We start from the raw sequence: 16380 nt of genomic DNA, 5'->3' as shown, positions 1-16380 counted from the left end.
CTGCTTTTACAGCGAAAGTAGTGTATGTCTAACTTCCGCAGTATTTTTCGGCTTCCGCAAACAGAAAAAATCATCATGTGGGCCGATCCTGGTGATAGTAAAAAATGGGAAGTTCTTAATGCCTGCTTCACCTCCACCGCGGGTGGGCCCGGTATTGCAATGACTTCCGTTTTGGCCTACGTATGGGGAGTTGGTAATACCTGCTTCACCTGCGCTGCAGGTGGGACCGGTATTGCAATATCTTCGGGATCGGTCTAGGTATGGGGAGTTCTTAATGCCTCCTTCCCCTCCGCCGCGGGTGGGCTTGGTATTGCAATATCTTCGAGGTCGGCCTACGTATGGGGCGTTCTTAATGCCTGCTTCACCTCTGCCGTGGGTGGGCCCGGTATTGCAACATCTTCGAGATCGGCTAACGTATGGGGAGCTTTTAATGCCTGCTCCACCTCCGCCGTGGGTGGGCACGGTATTGCAATATCTTCGGAATCGGCCTACGTATGAGGAGTTCTTAATGCCTGCTTCACCTCCGCCGTGGGTGGGCCCGGTATTGCAACATCTTCGGGATCTGCCTACGTATGGGGAGTTCTTAATGCCTGCTTCACCTCCGCCGCGGGTGGGCCCGGTATTGCAACATCTTCGAGATCGGCTAACGTATGGGGAGCTTTTAATGCCTGCTCCACCTCCGCCGTGGGTGGGCACGGTATTGCAATATCTTCGGAATCGGCCTACGTATGAGGAGTTCTTAATGCCTGCTTCACCTCCGCCGTGGGTGGGCCCGGTATTGCAACATCTTCGGGATCGGCCTACGTATGGGGAGTTCTTAATGCCTGCTTCACCTCCGCCGCGGGTGGGCCCGGTATTGCAATATCTTCGGGCCAAATAACAACTCGAGTCGGTTTTGCTACTTTGTAGAGCAGTAAACGAGGGATCCAAAAGGACTGTGATTGTTCCGCAAATATACAGTTCTCTATAATTCTTCCACAGCTGATTCAAGAAACGCTACTAGAAATCTTTATTGTGCACTTTCGCTTGTTAACTTGTTCTTGGCAAGGTTCTTCGGGCGCATGTTTCATGCGCGAGTCAATTTGATGTGGTTCTTTGTTTGCCAAGTAAAGAAGAGGTGTATCCCACAGCCGTACCTATGAGATACATGTTATTTCTATTCTCTTTTGCGGCTTTGGACGTCTTTATGGCAAATGATGGGCATTATTCACATTTGTACTAGTAAAGTACCCTCCCCCTCATTTGCATAGAAAAGTTACTTTGGGTTGCCCCCCCTCTCCCCCGAAAAGACATCCTGCGTACGTGTCTGGGACATTCTCTAAAATAGAGCACCTTGCTTTTTCTGCCATCTGACACTGCCTACAACCGGAGGAACAGTGGAGGCCTAGTGGCTGTGCGGTTAGGGAACAGCCTGGCCGTGGACAATTCTCGAGTAATTGTACGGCACGGGTGATCTACATCTGATTTTAACTTCAAGGCATAGCAAAACATAAAATATGTCATTTAGAAGTGTAGAGACCATTCGTTACAGTCATCGTACATGCTTTGTACGGGACTTGTCCTGAAGGCGCCTGTTGTAGTTGGAAACATAAGTGGTGGACAGGATATATCATTTTGAGGGCACTAGGCATAGCAGAATTATAAGCTGTGGCTCCGCAGTCAAACCGTGATCGCATCAGACTTTTATGCAAGCTTGTGGGGCATGTCTTGTCATTTACTCAGGATGCGCGTGACAAGAGCTTCAACAGGTTCATAATGTTGAGGCACTTCCCTTTAATATACTTCAGATGGAAGATAAAGGTTCGTTTATTGTGCAAGATAATATGTAACAATTTATGTTCGCAGCACAAAGATAGTCATTCTTCATGAAGGTCTATAACGGGGTCTCGTAGTACACCTCTCTTTTTGGAGAAAAGGACGCACGTACTGTTTGGGGGGTTCCGTAAATAGGTTTCATACATCCGTTCCATAGATCGCAGTCAACGCTGGAGATTCTGGAGAGAGTTCTTGTAGTTGCTTTGTTCGCACTTAGACGCAGTTCGATGGTTTTTTAGCGCAATTTTCAGCAACTGTTAAATGCGAAGCATTTCTTGGCGAACATTTGCCACTTTGACAGTGTCTGTCTGTCTGTCTGTCTGTCTGTCTGTCTGTCTGTCTGTCTGTCTGTCTGTCTGTCTGTCTGTCTGTCTGTCTGTCTGTCTGTCTGTCTGTCTGTCCGTCCGTCCGTCCGCCTACGTCTTGGTGCTCTCATAGTCGTTTAGTTAACTTGGTAGGTACCAAAATCGGCGTAGTATGGCAAAAGTGTATGGCGAACATAGATGATCGGTCGTGATATGAATGTCATGACATGTGTGTCATGTTAGTCATAAAACAGCCGCCTACGTCTTAGTACACTCACAGTCGTTTTGGTAACTTGGTAGGTAGAAAAATTGGCATATTGTGACAAGAATGTATGACAAACATGAATGATGGTTATGACATGAATATAATGACATGTGTGTCTCATAATTCATGAAACAGCTGCCTATGTCTTGGTACTCTGAAGGTCGTTTCAGTAACTTGGTGTCTACCCAAACTGGCATAGTATGACAAGAGTGTATGACGAAGAAAAGTGATAGGTCATGACATGAATGTCATTACATCGTGTCATTTAGTCATGAAACACCTGCTTACGTCTTGGTGATGTCATGGTCGTTTCGTTAACTTGGTCTGCTGGATTTTTTTCAAGTAGGCTCAGTAATAAATGAAACAAGTTGTAACCCTTAGAAACAAAACCACCGTGGTGAACGGCTGCTAATGCGCTGCTTGAGATGATTTTTATTTTTATTGTTTTTTCCGGTTTTTTATTTGCAACCCGTCGTGAACAGCCTCGCGTGCCTGCTAACGCGAGCGAACGCTGCTGGAGCCGCTGAGTAAACAAAGTTGAGCAAGTGTATTACGTGTGAAAATCAATCGATAATTTGATGATCCTGAATATCTACAGTACAGGCACAAAGGCAAAGTCATGTTTCCGAAGCTAAGACAACGTCGTAGAGGCAGTCATTCGCTCCACAAAGCAGTGTGTCATAGACACACATTTTGAGGCTAATGAATGCGTCCTGGCACTGGATAAAAAAAAATGCTGTTCACCTATCTCTCATTTACGCTTTGCACTAAATTGAACTGATAGTCAGTGTGGGAATTAGATGGATGTAGAAGAATGAGCTAAACGTAGCCGTGAAACTATTGCATGGACCTCTACTGAATTTCTGCACCTTTAGTAGCCAAGCACAGAGAGCTGCCATAATAATGAAATACAGATGTAGTTAAAATATCTGAGCACCACGTTGTAGTTCTGTAATTTTATCTTTTGTTATAACGCCGGCAATTATGAAGAACTATGAATTTATTTACTTGTTCTTCCGGCGCTGTGCCATTGCAAGCCGTCTAGTGTGCAGGATGCACCTTCATTTTTCACGGGTTGCTCAATAGAGAAAGGCTGCAGAATGGTGTTACGCATTCTCGAACAACACATAATGCCGTACAGTATGAACAACCTCTTTTCATGCAAATAAACAAAAAGGTGTCGTTCAAATACAGAGTAGCTCCAAAAGAATGCGCCGGCGCCTCCCCTGCACCTCCTTACCCAGTACATATAGCTACGTCTGCATAAGAAGGCGTGATGGCGATACAGAACAAACCTTTGTTGTACTTATGCGACAGAAGATAGGCCGCAAAAAGGAATACTTCTAATCCATTACGCCGCCGCTAAGCATAGGAGGCGGCCAGCGTAAACAAAATGAGAGCCTGAAAGAGGCAGTGATGCACATGCACTTCGCCGTAGCTACGAGCGGCTCATCAGACGCTGTGTCGCTTTATGCCATCAACACAAAGCATTCCTATATATATCGTCAAAAAAGAACAGACTAGGCACTCGGGTCCTTTCACGCCCACAAACTAAAAGAAACAAATAACTCTCGAACGTTGCCGGCGAAGAGCAGTTCAAAGCCTACCGATGGAAAAGCAAGAGATACAAGGCACTTGCTTCCTCGACGGGAATGGAGGGCAGCCATTACTAGCTGTTCCATTCGGAAGTAGCCATCGACAGGGAGCCGATTTGGAAGAGAGCTAACGGCTCACGCCGACACAAATGCACAATCAAGTCACTGCTCACCGTCACAAAGAGAGCAACGCGCGAGGTCCACGAAGTGCCGTCCTTACGCTCTCCTCTTGCGTGTTGTTCTAACACCTCCGCTCTTCCTCCAATCGCCGACAGGGACTGCTGAGGCAAAAGAATGCACAAGTCTCATCCCAAACACTTCGGGGACTCGCCCTCCCCCCCCCCCCCCACAGTGATCATCAGGGGAGCGGCCAAGCAGCTAACGGATGCGCTGACGCGCGTCGTTCCCCGTCTTTCCCATGGGTGCAACGAGAAAACGAAAGCTGGTAGCACTCTGCCCTCACCACCTCCCAATCCCCAACCAACCTGAACCAAACAGAGATCGCCGCTAGAGGAAAAAGAGAAACCGCTCGAGCAGCTCTCCGTGATTCCATGCACTAAAGCCGCGAAACACAAAACGAGGCTTTGCCCGATGAGCAAGCACAATGACGGCAATGTATTTTGTTGTATGTTAATGCTTCCTTGGCATATTGCCAGAAATTGAGAAGGCCCTGATTTCCCAAAGGTGCTTTCTTTTTTCGGAGTTAGAGCGAAGAGTTCCATGATTTTTTTTTTCATAGCAGTATTTCTCGGGAATTGCTGGCTCGTGAGATAGAACAGTGTTCTTAAAACAGTACGGCCTCTGAAAAGCGTTGTAGCGACATGCACTGGCTGTCCCTTACAGTAAACATGGAATTATCGGAGCACCTAAACAACAGCAAGCAACTATTATTACCAAACATCATCGAATGCAAGCGTAATAAAAACGCTAAAGCGTGTACTAAGAACGGGTTATATCTGTCTACAGCATTGATGGCTATTGGAAATATGAAGTAGTGTGATGATTACATTAATTGGTTAGCGACATCTTTTAGTAATAGACGGAAAATAGGTAAATATACGTAAATATGGACAGAGCTTCTTGTGTGGACACAAAATGGTCAAATGTCATATAGTGTCCAACCCATACGATTGACACCACTTGCCTTTGTTTAGTTTTGTTTATACGGTACTTTATGCACATTTTATTCGCAAAGACACATATTTTTTTAAGAAAAGTAGAATATTAGGGTTTGGCCGGTGTCCCCTCTAACTTTTGCAGATATACTTTTAACATAGATGTTTTATGGTCATAACACAACATGTTTTATGTCGAGAACGTTCGGGGCAAACCATTTCGCAAGAACACGGACGAAGGTCAGAATATTTTTTGTTTATTTTAAGTAAGCCATTATTATAGGTGAGTGTTTGTTTTGAACGTATCAGGAGAAACGCTGATATTTCCGTCGAGAGATATGATGTGGCTCAACTTATGGCTTCAGCAAGCACCACGTTAACCCCTACCGATGAAATTAGGTCTCTTGACAGTACATACTCAACATTAAGAGAAGTTTAGAGCACTGAAGGGTCATTGCCATTTTCGCATACTGAGTACACATTTAACAGGCTCTGGTACAACAGGTTTTAACAGGTACAAGGATCTGCATGTGTAATAAATCATTTGTGCCTCAAAAACACTACAATACAATTTTTCGAGCAAATGTTGACTAAAGATTGGATTACAGTTCTGTTCATTACAATGGTGCACATGATTTGACAACATTTCGGTGGGTTCAAATAAATATGCTTTAACGCAATAAGGAGGGCCTCCATTTGGTTTCTTCAAGTTCGACCACAAAAGGTTTTAGGAACTTTTCTTTAGTGCGTTACTTGATTGCATATCGTGCCTCTTGCCATCTAGATGCCAGCGAAGCAAATAACAAGCAAATGAGCACGGAATCAAATTACCACAGGCTGCACATAAAAAAGAATAGCTACAGAAATTTTGCGAATCGTCTGCTAATGCGTAAGCATTGTTTGGCTCGACTGTGTCTTCGCTGTTGCTTACATTTGCTTTACTTGCTTTTCCTAGCTTATGTAAGTCTTTCCATGGCGCTTCTGGTGGCAAAGAATGTACAGCGTCCACCGACGCCGCAATGCCGGGGGCGCTGGTCGGCGCTTGGAGGAAAATAAAGTTGGGCGTCGCGTGCTCGAGGCGCAAGCTCGGCACGTGGACTTTCGTTCCAGAAGCCGGCCACGGTGGTCGCCGTAGCCCCCGCTGAGCTTGCCGCCTTCGCTCTTCTCGTCAATTAATTGCAGGAATGACGGCACGGCTTATTGGCCGCCAACACGCCCTCCTTTAGCCTTTAGGCATTAGTAGACAATTCGCAAGATTTTCTCGCCGTAACCAGCCGTTTAAAAGCTATCGGGCCAATTGACCCTGAAGGCCAGGCAGGAGCGCGCATCGACGGGGCAGAGCGGGCGAAAGCTAACACCGGCTGCCGCAGTAGCGCGTGAAGCGTTGCGCGAGGGCACAGTTCATTGCCGCGAAGTCATGTCGCCCTCGCTGGCGCTCTCGCAAGCCCGTGTTATGCGCGCGTTTATTGTCCGCGCAAGCTCTCGCCTGCGTTCAAGGTAAGGCCCAATGAAATCGCGCCAAGCGTATCAACGCACTAGCTTGCCCGCGAGGAGTTCAGGACTCAAAATAGTCTCAGCAGGGCACGACGACATGAGACGATGGTTTTCAAATTATTATTATTATTATTATTATTATTATTATTATTATTATTATTATTATTATTATTATTATTATTATTATTATTATTATTATTATTATTATTATATAACGACCACAGCGTGACGACGATGCACTGACGATGATGGCATGAAAACGACAGCATAATCACGAGTGAACGGCGACAGCATGACGGCATCACGACCACGTGCCTAGTGGCCCACGCACTCTCGTACCTAGCGGCCCGAGCTGGAAGACAACATGGGCCATTGTGTCAGCTTGAGAGGATGAATGGATGGATGGATGCGTGGATGGATGGATGATTGGATAGATGGATGGATGGATAGGCAGGCTCAAAACGCCTAAATTATGTAAAGAATCCTAATCACGTTAAGAGTGCAAACATGCGCCCTCCGGCTTCAGCTGTCTTAGGCTCTGCTATCCAAGATGGCTCTACAACAGCTAGTCATCACCTAGTAAACCCTTCTCTGATAGACCAGCGCCTGCTGAACGCTGTTATTCCTTAACAGGGTTCCGCTCCAAGGAAAATTTGAACAAATTGTTGACGTCTGAGAATAGAGAGTAAATATGCAGAAAAAGTTAAGAAATATTTTTTAGATATAACTTGCGTACAGTAATAGTTGTTTACTCAGTAATTGGTTCGTAATGCTATCCGCAGCTGAAACTTCTCTCCAACATGTCAAAAACTCATCCGTGGGCTTTGTTTTAGGTAAAAGTGCTTCAATCAGCATTTTGAGGCATGTAGCTTTGCGTAGCATGCAAGATAATCATTAAAAATTTTTAAGGAATTTTTAAAAATTGGCTGTTGCAGATAACATTATTGCGGTCCTTAAGCTGGATCATTCATAGCGGCGGACATTACTTACATGGTAAATCAAATCACGTGTTCAGCAAATTACAAAAAGTCGTGAATGAATACCTAACATAAGTACTTTACGACAGGTATTGCAATTTACGAATTTTAGCCCATGAACTTACAAGGCGTATCTACTGGGAATGAACTGCCTGAATGACAACTGTTTCTTGATATGCTCCCTCAAGCTCGCCGCAGAAATGGACTCTTGTTTTACTTCTTTAACAATACGGTTAACATATTGAAGCAATGAAGTAACGGCTACGCCCATTTATTTCGTCCTACATTTTGAGATATATGTCGAAACTGGGGTCTTCCTGGAAATTCCTTTCAAGTGGATACGCCCAGCAAACTCTCTGGCTACAATTTGTAAGTCGCAGTACGTGCTTCTACGTAAAGAAATAAGAAATTTGTATACTTTTCCTCATTAGATGAATGTATCTCGACTTCTCATGGTAGTGATGTCGGCCTCTTTGAATATTCCGTCACAAGAAGAAGAATTATGCTCCCTACCACAGGCCGGTTTTCTAAAAACAAGGTTACTGAAAGCTTAAGAACGATCACCCGTTATATGATGCATTAGGCATTAGAACGCTAAAGTGGTGCCGATTTTAGGCCAGTTGTAATAGCGTATACGTAGTACAGAACTTTCACAAAACAACATTAACCACGTTGTTCTAACGATGCTTTATGACCGTTAAAGTTGGTTATCTGAATTCCAGCAAACATTTGTACCATATTCCAAAGTACAAGTTATGGATAGCTTTGGGTTGTGCCGTTGAATACTCGCAGTCCATTTGTTACTGATCACAAATTTCTAAGCAACCTGAAAAATATTCTCCGGCTCCGCAGCACGTAAATACTCTTTTACGGTCCATTGCTCACTCGCTGCTTGCTTGACGTGAAAGCAGCAAATGAGCAAAGCACCGGAGACATGGACCACGTCACTCCGGCGCACTATCAAGTCTTTATGGGAGTTTGCGCGTAAGGACGGCCGGTTACGAACGTATTTTCTTTTTTTGTCTACTTTATATTCCACACCTACGTTTGGCCCTAACCCCTGCTTAGGACACTTAGGCCACTCAGCCTCACTTCACATTTCATTAAATTTCATTATCTCTCTCTCTCTTGTCTTTCTCTCGTTAAAGGAGCAATAGAAATTCGCAGTATTGAGATGCCTTCAAGAGTACGCATTAGAGGCAGAACGCGGCTGGTGGCCACCATCCACGAACATTTCTTGTTTTGTCGATTACCGCCACTTTTACAGATGGAGGTAATGGTGTTTCATCATCATCATCACCAGCCTGATTACGCCCACTGCAGGGCAAAGGCCTCTCCCATACTTCTCCAACAACCCCGGTCATGTACTAATTGGGGCCATGTCGTCCCTGCAAACTTCTTAATCTCATCCGCCCACGTGACTTTTAACTTTTTTTTTGCTTTTTTAACGTTTACAGGAGGTATTCAGAGGCCTGGATTGGGAAGAATTGGGGATAAATGTTAATGGAGAATACCTTAGTAACTTGCGCTTCGCTGATAATATTGCCTTGCTTAGTAACTCAGGGGACCAATTGCAATGCATGCTCACTGACCTCGAAAGGCAAAGCAGAAAAGGGGGGTCTAAAAATTATTCTGCAGAAAACTAAAGTAATGCTTGAAAGTCTCGGAAGAGAACAGCAATTTACAATAGGTAGCGAGGCACTGGAAGTGGTAAGGGAATACATCTACTTAGGGCAGGTAGTGACGGCGGATCCGGATGATGAGACGGAAATAATCAGAAGAATAAGGGTGGGCTAGGGTGCGTTTGGCAGGCATTCTCAGATCATGAACAGCAGCTTGTCATTATCCCTCAAGAGAAAAGTGTATAATAGCTGTGTCTTACCAGTGCTCACGTATACGTGGCAGAAACCAGGAGGCTTACGAAAAGGGTTCTACTCAAATTGAGGACGACGCAACGAGCTATGGAAAGAAGAATGATGGGTGTAACGTTAAGGGATAAGAAAAGAGCAGATTGGGTGACGGAACAAATGCGAGTTAATGACATCTTAGTTGAAATGAAGAAAAAGAAATGGGGCATGGGCAGGGCATGTAATGAGGAGGGAAGATAACCGTTGGTCATTAAGGGTTACGGAATGGATTCCAAGGGAAGAGAAGCGTAGCAGGGGGCGGCAGGAAGTTAGGTGGGCGGAATGGTGTTTACCTCAACGTAAATCTCGAGACATAATTTCCACGAATCGCTATCCCGTTTAGTGTGGTCGCACTTCCTTGGAATGTCAATTTGTTCTCACCCGCGATCTTACCCCTGACGTGCAAGCTGTTTGCCCTCATGCCGTCTGTCAGTATCCTGCTACCTTTGTGGCCGGTGGCACCGTCAAGTCACCGTTGTGTAGCTTTTTTTGTTGTTGTTGAATATCGATAAAAATATTTCAGTGCGCCGTATAGGCCCCGACTACTCACGGGCTCTAATTTTCAATAAAAAGTGAAACACTGTGTGAAGTCACTATACAAGAAGCACTTTAGGACTAGTTCTTGCGAATGACACAGCTGCCACACCAGAACATAGGTTCAGTGCATCCCATGCAGGAAAAGTACCAAAAAAAAAACAAGAACGTAGAGACCACCACAACACATCATACACCACCCGACATCATGGTATCTCTAATAATGTTCTCACGAGATTCTTCTTTCTTCAATAATTTTTAGCAATACACGTCCTTCCCGTATTTGTGGAGTCTCTGCTGGCCACGCCTCGAAGAGCTTCCCCAACGGCAGCTGTGTTCTTTCAAGAACTTCAACATCTTTTGAAGTATTTTAACGGAAGGCTGCAGATGGTAGCAGAGCATGGGAGAAAGCGAACTGCAGTCTTGGTCGCTCTTTTGTTGCCGTGGCTATTCTCGTCTCTCTTGTCTCATGTTAATTATGGTCAAACTATTGTGGTTGTCATATGAATCCAGCTAATCCCCCTTGAGAACTGCGTATTAGACTTCTTTTTACGGGGTGCTGAACGATTTCATTACGTTCGACAAGCCACCACACAGCAATTCACATAGTTTTGTCAAAAACATAAAAACTGAAATCTACACACGGGTCGAATCCATAACACCAGCAAAGTCTGGTGCCTGCCCATAGCGACAACACACGGCAAAGCATCTCGGCTGGCCCTGACAAACAATACGAGCGAGCTACATTAAACGGGAGAACCATTGAACGTGACGTACGTACGCCTTCTGACTTTCTTTGTAGCCGTTCTATTCAATGCCAGGTAGCAGTGCAATGCGACCCGAGTCTATTTAGGAGCACGAAGCGGTGGAGACAGCTCACGGAAAGTTGCCTGAGGGAGTTCGTTAGCGGAGCGGAACTTCTTTCGTCGGCTGTTAGTGGCCGTGACGAGGCACGATCAAGGGAGTAGAGGGCTCTGCGTGGTCACCTATCATTTAGATGCTGCCACCGCTTCAGCTGCCGTTCTCGACTCCTGCGTGCAAAAAAATCCAGGTTCGTTCGCTACCTGCCCTCTGCTAAGACGAATAAAGCACCAAGACGAAATAAAGAGGGCCGTCTGCACCTTAAGTGCTGCAAACCAAACCGTCAATCGTCAGTGGCTTTCCTTACGATAGCTAACTTAGCGTCCGGGAAAGTTTTTGCAAGGGCCGTGTAAAACGGTCATGAACTTGCTAACCGGTTCTTTATATCGTAATTAAGAATTGTGGAGACATGAGGAGCGTTACGGAAGAACTGGTTGAGTGACTTGCGCTTGAAATACATCTATAATAGAGAGTTTTAGTTTAGGGGACGCAAGGCGTTGGGGCCCCTAGCGCTTGGGTGCGTTTGCGTTTGCGTACGCAAGCAGAAACACGCTATAGGTTAGCGGCCCCAAACGCAAGTCGCAGTGAGGTCGCATGCGCTCGTAGCGCCATCAACGTCTGATCTTTGCTGCGTTATCATATTTTAAAACATGAAATCAAGCATATGAAGTTAAGCACATAAAACTAGCAGTTAATAGAGAGGTTTAGCATGTCCGGTATTAGGGTAAACGCAGGCGGACGGGGCGTTGGGGTGGAGCCGTAAACGGGAGCACCCTGCATGCCTGCATGGTGCAGCCACCTGGTGGCGCAAAGCTAAAACAGACAAAAACAGCTAATATTGCAGTAACCAACTGTATTTCATTCTGCCTCGGGTGTAAATTTTTCGCAGAAACACGATTACGCCAGTGCTGAAAATTTACACCAGGAGCTAAGTAGAATAGATTTGGTTACAGCAATATAAGCTGTTTTTGTCCGTTTGAGCTTTGAACCACCAGGTGGATGCATCATGCAGGGCGCTCCCATTTACTCCTCCGCCCCAACGCCTGCGTCCACCTCCGTTTAGCCGAATACCTGACACCGTGAACCTCTCTGACATACATAAAATCGATATCTGTCGACACTTGGTGAAATATTTATCAGATAATCTACCCGCTAGCTACTCTTAAGTTCTCTTACACCGCGAGGGCCACGTAGGTAATGTGACCGCTTATGGGCAGCGATGTTTTCGGCCGCCCCAAGGACGGAAGTAGACGTAGCGGTCTGTGCATGCGCAGCACCATCGCCCCTAGTTCTTGCGTTCGCAAGCCGCTTGCGTCCCCTGAACTAAAACTCTCTAATAGCACTGTGTGATGCTACATTTACAGATATAATTGTATTTGTTTATTGTCATGAATGTTTGAGAAGTTTAGTGTAGTGTTCTTACTTTGCGGTGAATGCTTTCGACAAAATGTCTTCGTTGAAGACGAATTGGGTGTCTCTTAAGCAGAGATGCGCTTCAAAATATAAGTTCGTTTCTATGGTACGGCAAAACATATGTTAAAAGCCTATGTCGCATTTATGCAACGTGTGCTTTTGTTTACGCCTTTGTTTTCATTGTGATTGTTTTCAAATGATTGTAGCTGAGATTTTTATTATCGGATCCGTGCGCCCAAGTGTTCCTGAAGCATGCATTATAGGTTGTCAATACTTGGTAGGATGCCACGTGATACCTTATATTGAAGCCCAAGTAGTCTAGTTCTCGCTATCCACCGGCGTTTTAGGAAACGGTGACTCTACTCGCAATGTTTATTTTTTTATCGTTGGTGGTCGCCCATTTGTAAACTAATGAGGCTTATGAATGTGAGAGCACGAGGGAGTTACGAAACCATAGTATAACGGGAATAAAAGAAAAAGGTCTCAATTTCCTGAACGGCAGCTGCTGTTCACGCAAGAGCATTGCCAAAGCTGTCGCGAAATCCGGAACGTTGATCCTCCGTTATAAATGGTTCGTTACGTCGATTACACTTATCCACGGGGCTTGTGACTGCATAAACCTCCGGGCCATTCTCTCAGGACGGTGAATAATGGCGGCTCCACAGAAAATGGCAAAGCCAGGTTTATTTCCCTGTCATGATCCCAGCTCTAAGGCTGTACCGAGAGCAGCCAGCATGCGACAACGCATGCGCTTGACATCCGCAGAAGAATAAAAGTGTAAAAGTGCGCAAGTTAGGTATAGCACAGAAAACGCAAAAAATTGAAAGTCGACCTGATGAGTCTGATATATCTTTCGCATACCTTGAAGCGTGTTATTGCCTTCGTTAAACTCTCCAAACATTGCCGGTCGCCACACAGACTGCGGCCAATGCCCTCCTTAGTGCATGAAATATTGGTTTCCATGTGCAATAATAAGATGTCTCAGCATTGCAAGTTGTTTTGATCTCACTTCTTTGATGTGTCTCCCCGTTTGTCGCACAAAAATAGTCACTTTTTCGGAGTATTTGTACTTTGTTTGGATTACTGTAACTTGTTACAATGCCTCTACCTCTGTTGAAACGATACGAATGTCAGCGTGGATTCATGCGATTTTATATGTATGCATAAAATTTTAACGTGATCATTGCCTCTCCAGACGACTTTGCGAAATATTTTTCATATTTACCGTATTTTTTCCCATTCTGCAGTGCACTTCCTTCACACCCACCCATTGTTTTCTTCATTAGTTTTTTAGTCTGTCCCATCCATTTAATAGGACCTTTGAAATGTTATATGAAGAGTCACCCAAGCAATGATCAATTTCCTTATTTATTCTTTATTTTTGTTGAGTGGTGAAGAAACTTCCGCCAGAAGCCATCTCAATATAGCTGCCAATCGACGTTAATACAATTAGCATTCAAGCAGTGTGTTGACACCATATCGCTGAAGACACCGTTAATTATAATCTTCATTGGTTATTCTGAGATGTCCGTTCCTTCAGGTTCGTTACTAACTGCACGGATTCCACGCTCATGTCGAAATCGGTATTAAGGGAAGCGTCTCTTGATGTGAGCACTAATGCTAGACGTAAATGTTGCGCAAAACGAACGTCAATGACTGAAACGTTTCTAATAAGTCCTGCAAATGCCATATATCTTTATGAAAGTCTCTTTAATTGACTTCCTAAACTTTATGTTGGCGGCATTCTCCGACTTCCTAAATTTTCTTCAGGCAACGGGATAAGCAGGACAACATGAAAAAAAAAAACCAGCATCGTCCAATGCAAGCTCAAATGCGAGCTTGTTCTCGTCCGTTCTTTTCCCACATTGTACTGTTTCTATTGCTAACCTCAATTGTTGTCTACCCTCCTGCTTGGGCATTGGGGTACACATATTGATTCTGTGGCATTGGCGAAGAATGGGCGTATAATAAGTGGCATATACTCTAGTTATGGTTGTAGATAGAGAAAAACATAAATGAAAGCCATGGAGCTTAGCCAGCACTGAGCCCATTGGCAACCCTGGAATGGGGGAAGGGGAAAGGGGACGAAAAAAATTGGGCCAAGTTGTCATTTGGGTCACGTATTTGCTGACGCATACCCAGTGCCACTAGATGTTCTTGTCCTGCTTGTCTATTCGGGCGCATACCCACTTTTAGGCATTGTGAAGTTTGGACACAAACCCAATATCACATACTCAGTGGCAGGAGTTACGTCGTGATAGCAGTTACATACGCGCATATGAAAGATGGGTTAGTATACTAAAAATTCAAATCACAATTAGGAACAGAATGTAGGATGCCGCTCAAATGAATGTCTTCAGTGTCACCAAGTAGAGCTCTAGCCCATTTATGAATAACGACGTAAAGACCACGCCAATGGCCTTTAAATAAAGGAGAAGAAATGTATCTTATCCTGCAGGAGATGAAGCGCAAATGTGGCATGACAGTTAATTGAGCGCGTGACCTCTTTCTCCCGAGTAACTAATTGTCATGCACAATCATTCAGTGATTACGCGTTTGTGCGCTTTCACGGTGTAATGACTGCAGCAGGAAATTGATACCTCGAAAGCCTCAGAAAAGAACAACCAGTTCATTGTGAAATTGTGGGTTCCTTGCTGTATATAAGCTTCGTTCACATGAACTCGGCGCAGGCAGCCGGAGTCGAAGTCGAACTAGCGCAGCCTCATCCGACCGCATTTACATTTATCTTTTCGAGCGCGTTAAGCGAGTGAATCCCCCCGTTGGGAGTTAGCCACGGTCTTTCGGCGCTCCGCACCAGCGTCGCAGTAGTCAGGTCAATATGCCGCCATGAAAAAGCCGGTCACAATGACCTGATATCGTGAAGTGAATAATAGGAAGTGTGCACAAGGATGAGCGTGATTACTCAAACGCGCCGTATCAGCAAGATTATTTGCGTCGCAGGAATTATGCGATCTTGTGTGTTCTCTCAGCAGCGCACAATTTGGCCACCTACTTCAATGCGTTTGTACGAGGATACGGAATTTGTGAATATTTAGTGGTGCAAGTGCATGTCGCATGGATTGTGATGAAGGACTAAACAAACTTCACATCAAGGCCGTGGTGCTTGCAGCATATTTTCTTTAATTATGCGGTTTTAGGTGCCAAAACCACTCTCTGATTATGAGACATGCCGTAGTGAGGAACTACGAAAATTTCGACCACCTGCGGTTCTTTAACGTGCACCTAAATTTAAGTACATGGGTTTTTTCGCATTTCGCAGCCATCAAAATGCGGCCGCCGTGGCCGGGATTTGATCCCGCGACCTCGTGCTCAGCGGCCCAACACCATAGCCACTAAGCAACCACGGGGGGTTTGCAATATTCGGCTGATCACTCAAATATTCTTTAATTTATGTGTGACTCAATATTTACTTTCAGCCACAGCCTCCGTATCCGCATTTCCTCAGGCTTCGACTCTGGCTCAGTGATAGCTCCGGCTTAACATGTTTGTTATCAGCAAGAAAACTGGAAAAAATACTTATCGAGAAGGTGGTCAGGCAAGGAGTTCCAACCTCTCCAATGATATACACTGCGTCTTTAGAAGAACTATTCAATCGGTTAGACTTGTAAGTATTAGGAGTGACGATCGACGGCGAATATCTCAGCAACCTTCAGCTTGCTGATGAAATTGTAACGCAAGAGACATATTAGAGCAATTGATTGAGGGCCTTAACCGAGAAGGCAGGGGGAAGATTATTATGCAGAAGACAACCATAATGCTGAATGGCCTGTCAAGGGAACAATAATCCATGATCGGCTGTCAGCCACCAGAGTTTGTGCAGGAATAAGTTCATCTAGGTCAACTACTTTCAGGGAACCCTGATGGTGAAAATAAAATGTAGAGTATAATTAAAACAGATCGTAGCGCGCATCGCGGGCCTTACAAAATCATAACCGGGAGCTCACCACTGTCGTTGAAGAGAAAATAAGGGTACAATTATTGCATGAAACTAGTACTAACATATGGGCAGAAACCAGTAGTTCACAAATCTTGAGAACAAGTTAAGGATTACGCAGAGAGCGATGCAACAACAAAACAA

Source organism: Dermacentor variabilis, chromosome 10 (assembly GCF_050947875.1).
Source record: "Dermacentor variabilis isolate Ectoservices chromosome 10, ASM5094787v1, whole genome shotgun sequence".
NCBI classification, from domain to species: Eukaryota; Metazoa; Arthropoda; class Arachnida; order Ixodida; family Ixodidae; genus Dermacentor; species Dermacentor variabilis.
This window is presented reverse-complemented; position numbering follows the sequence as displayed.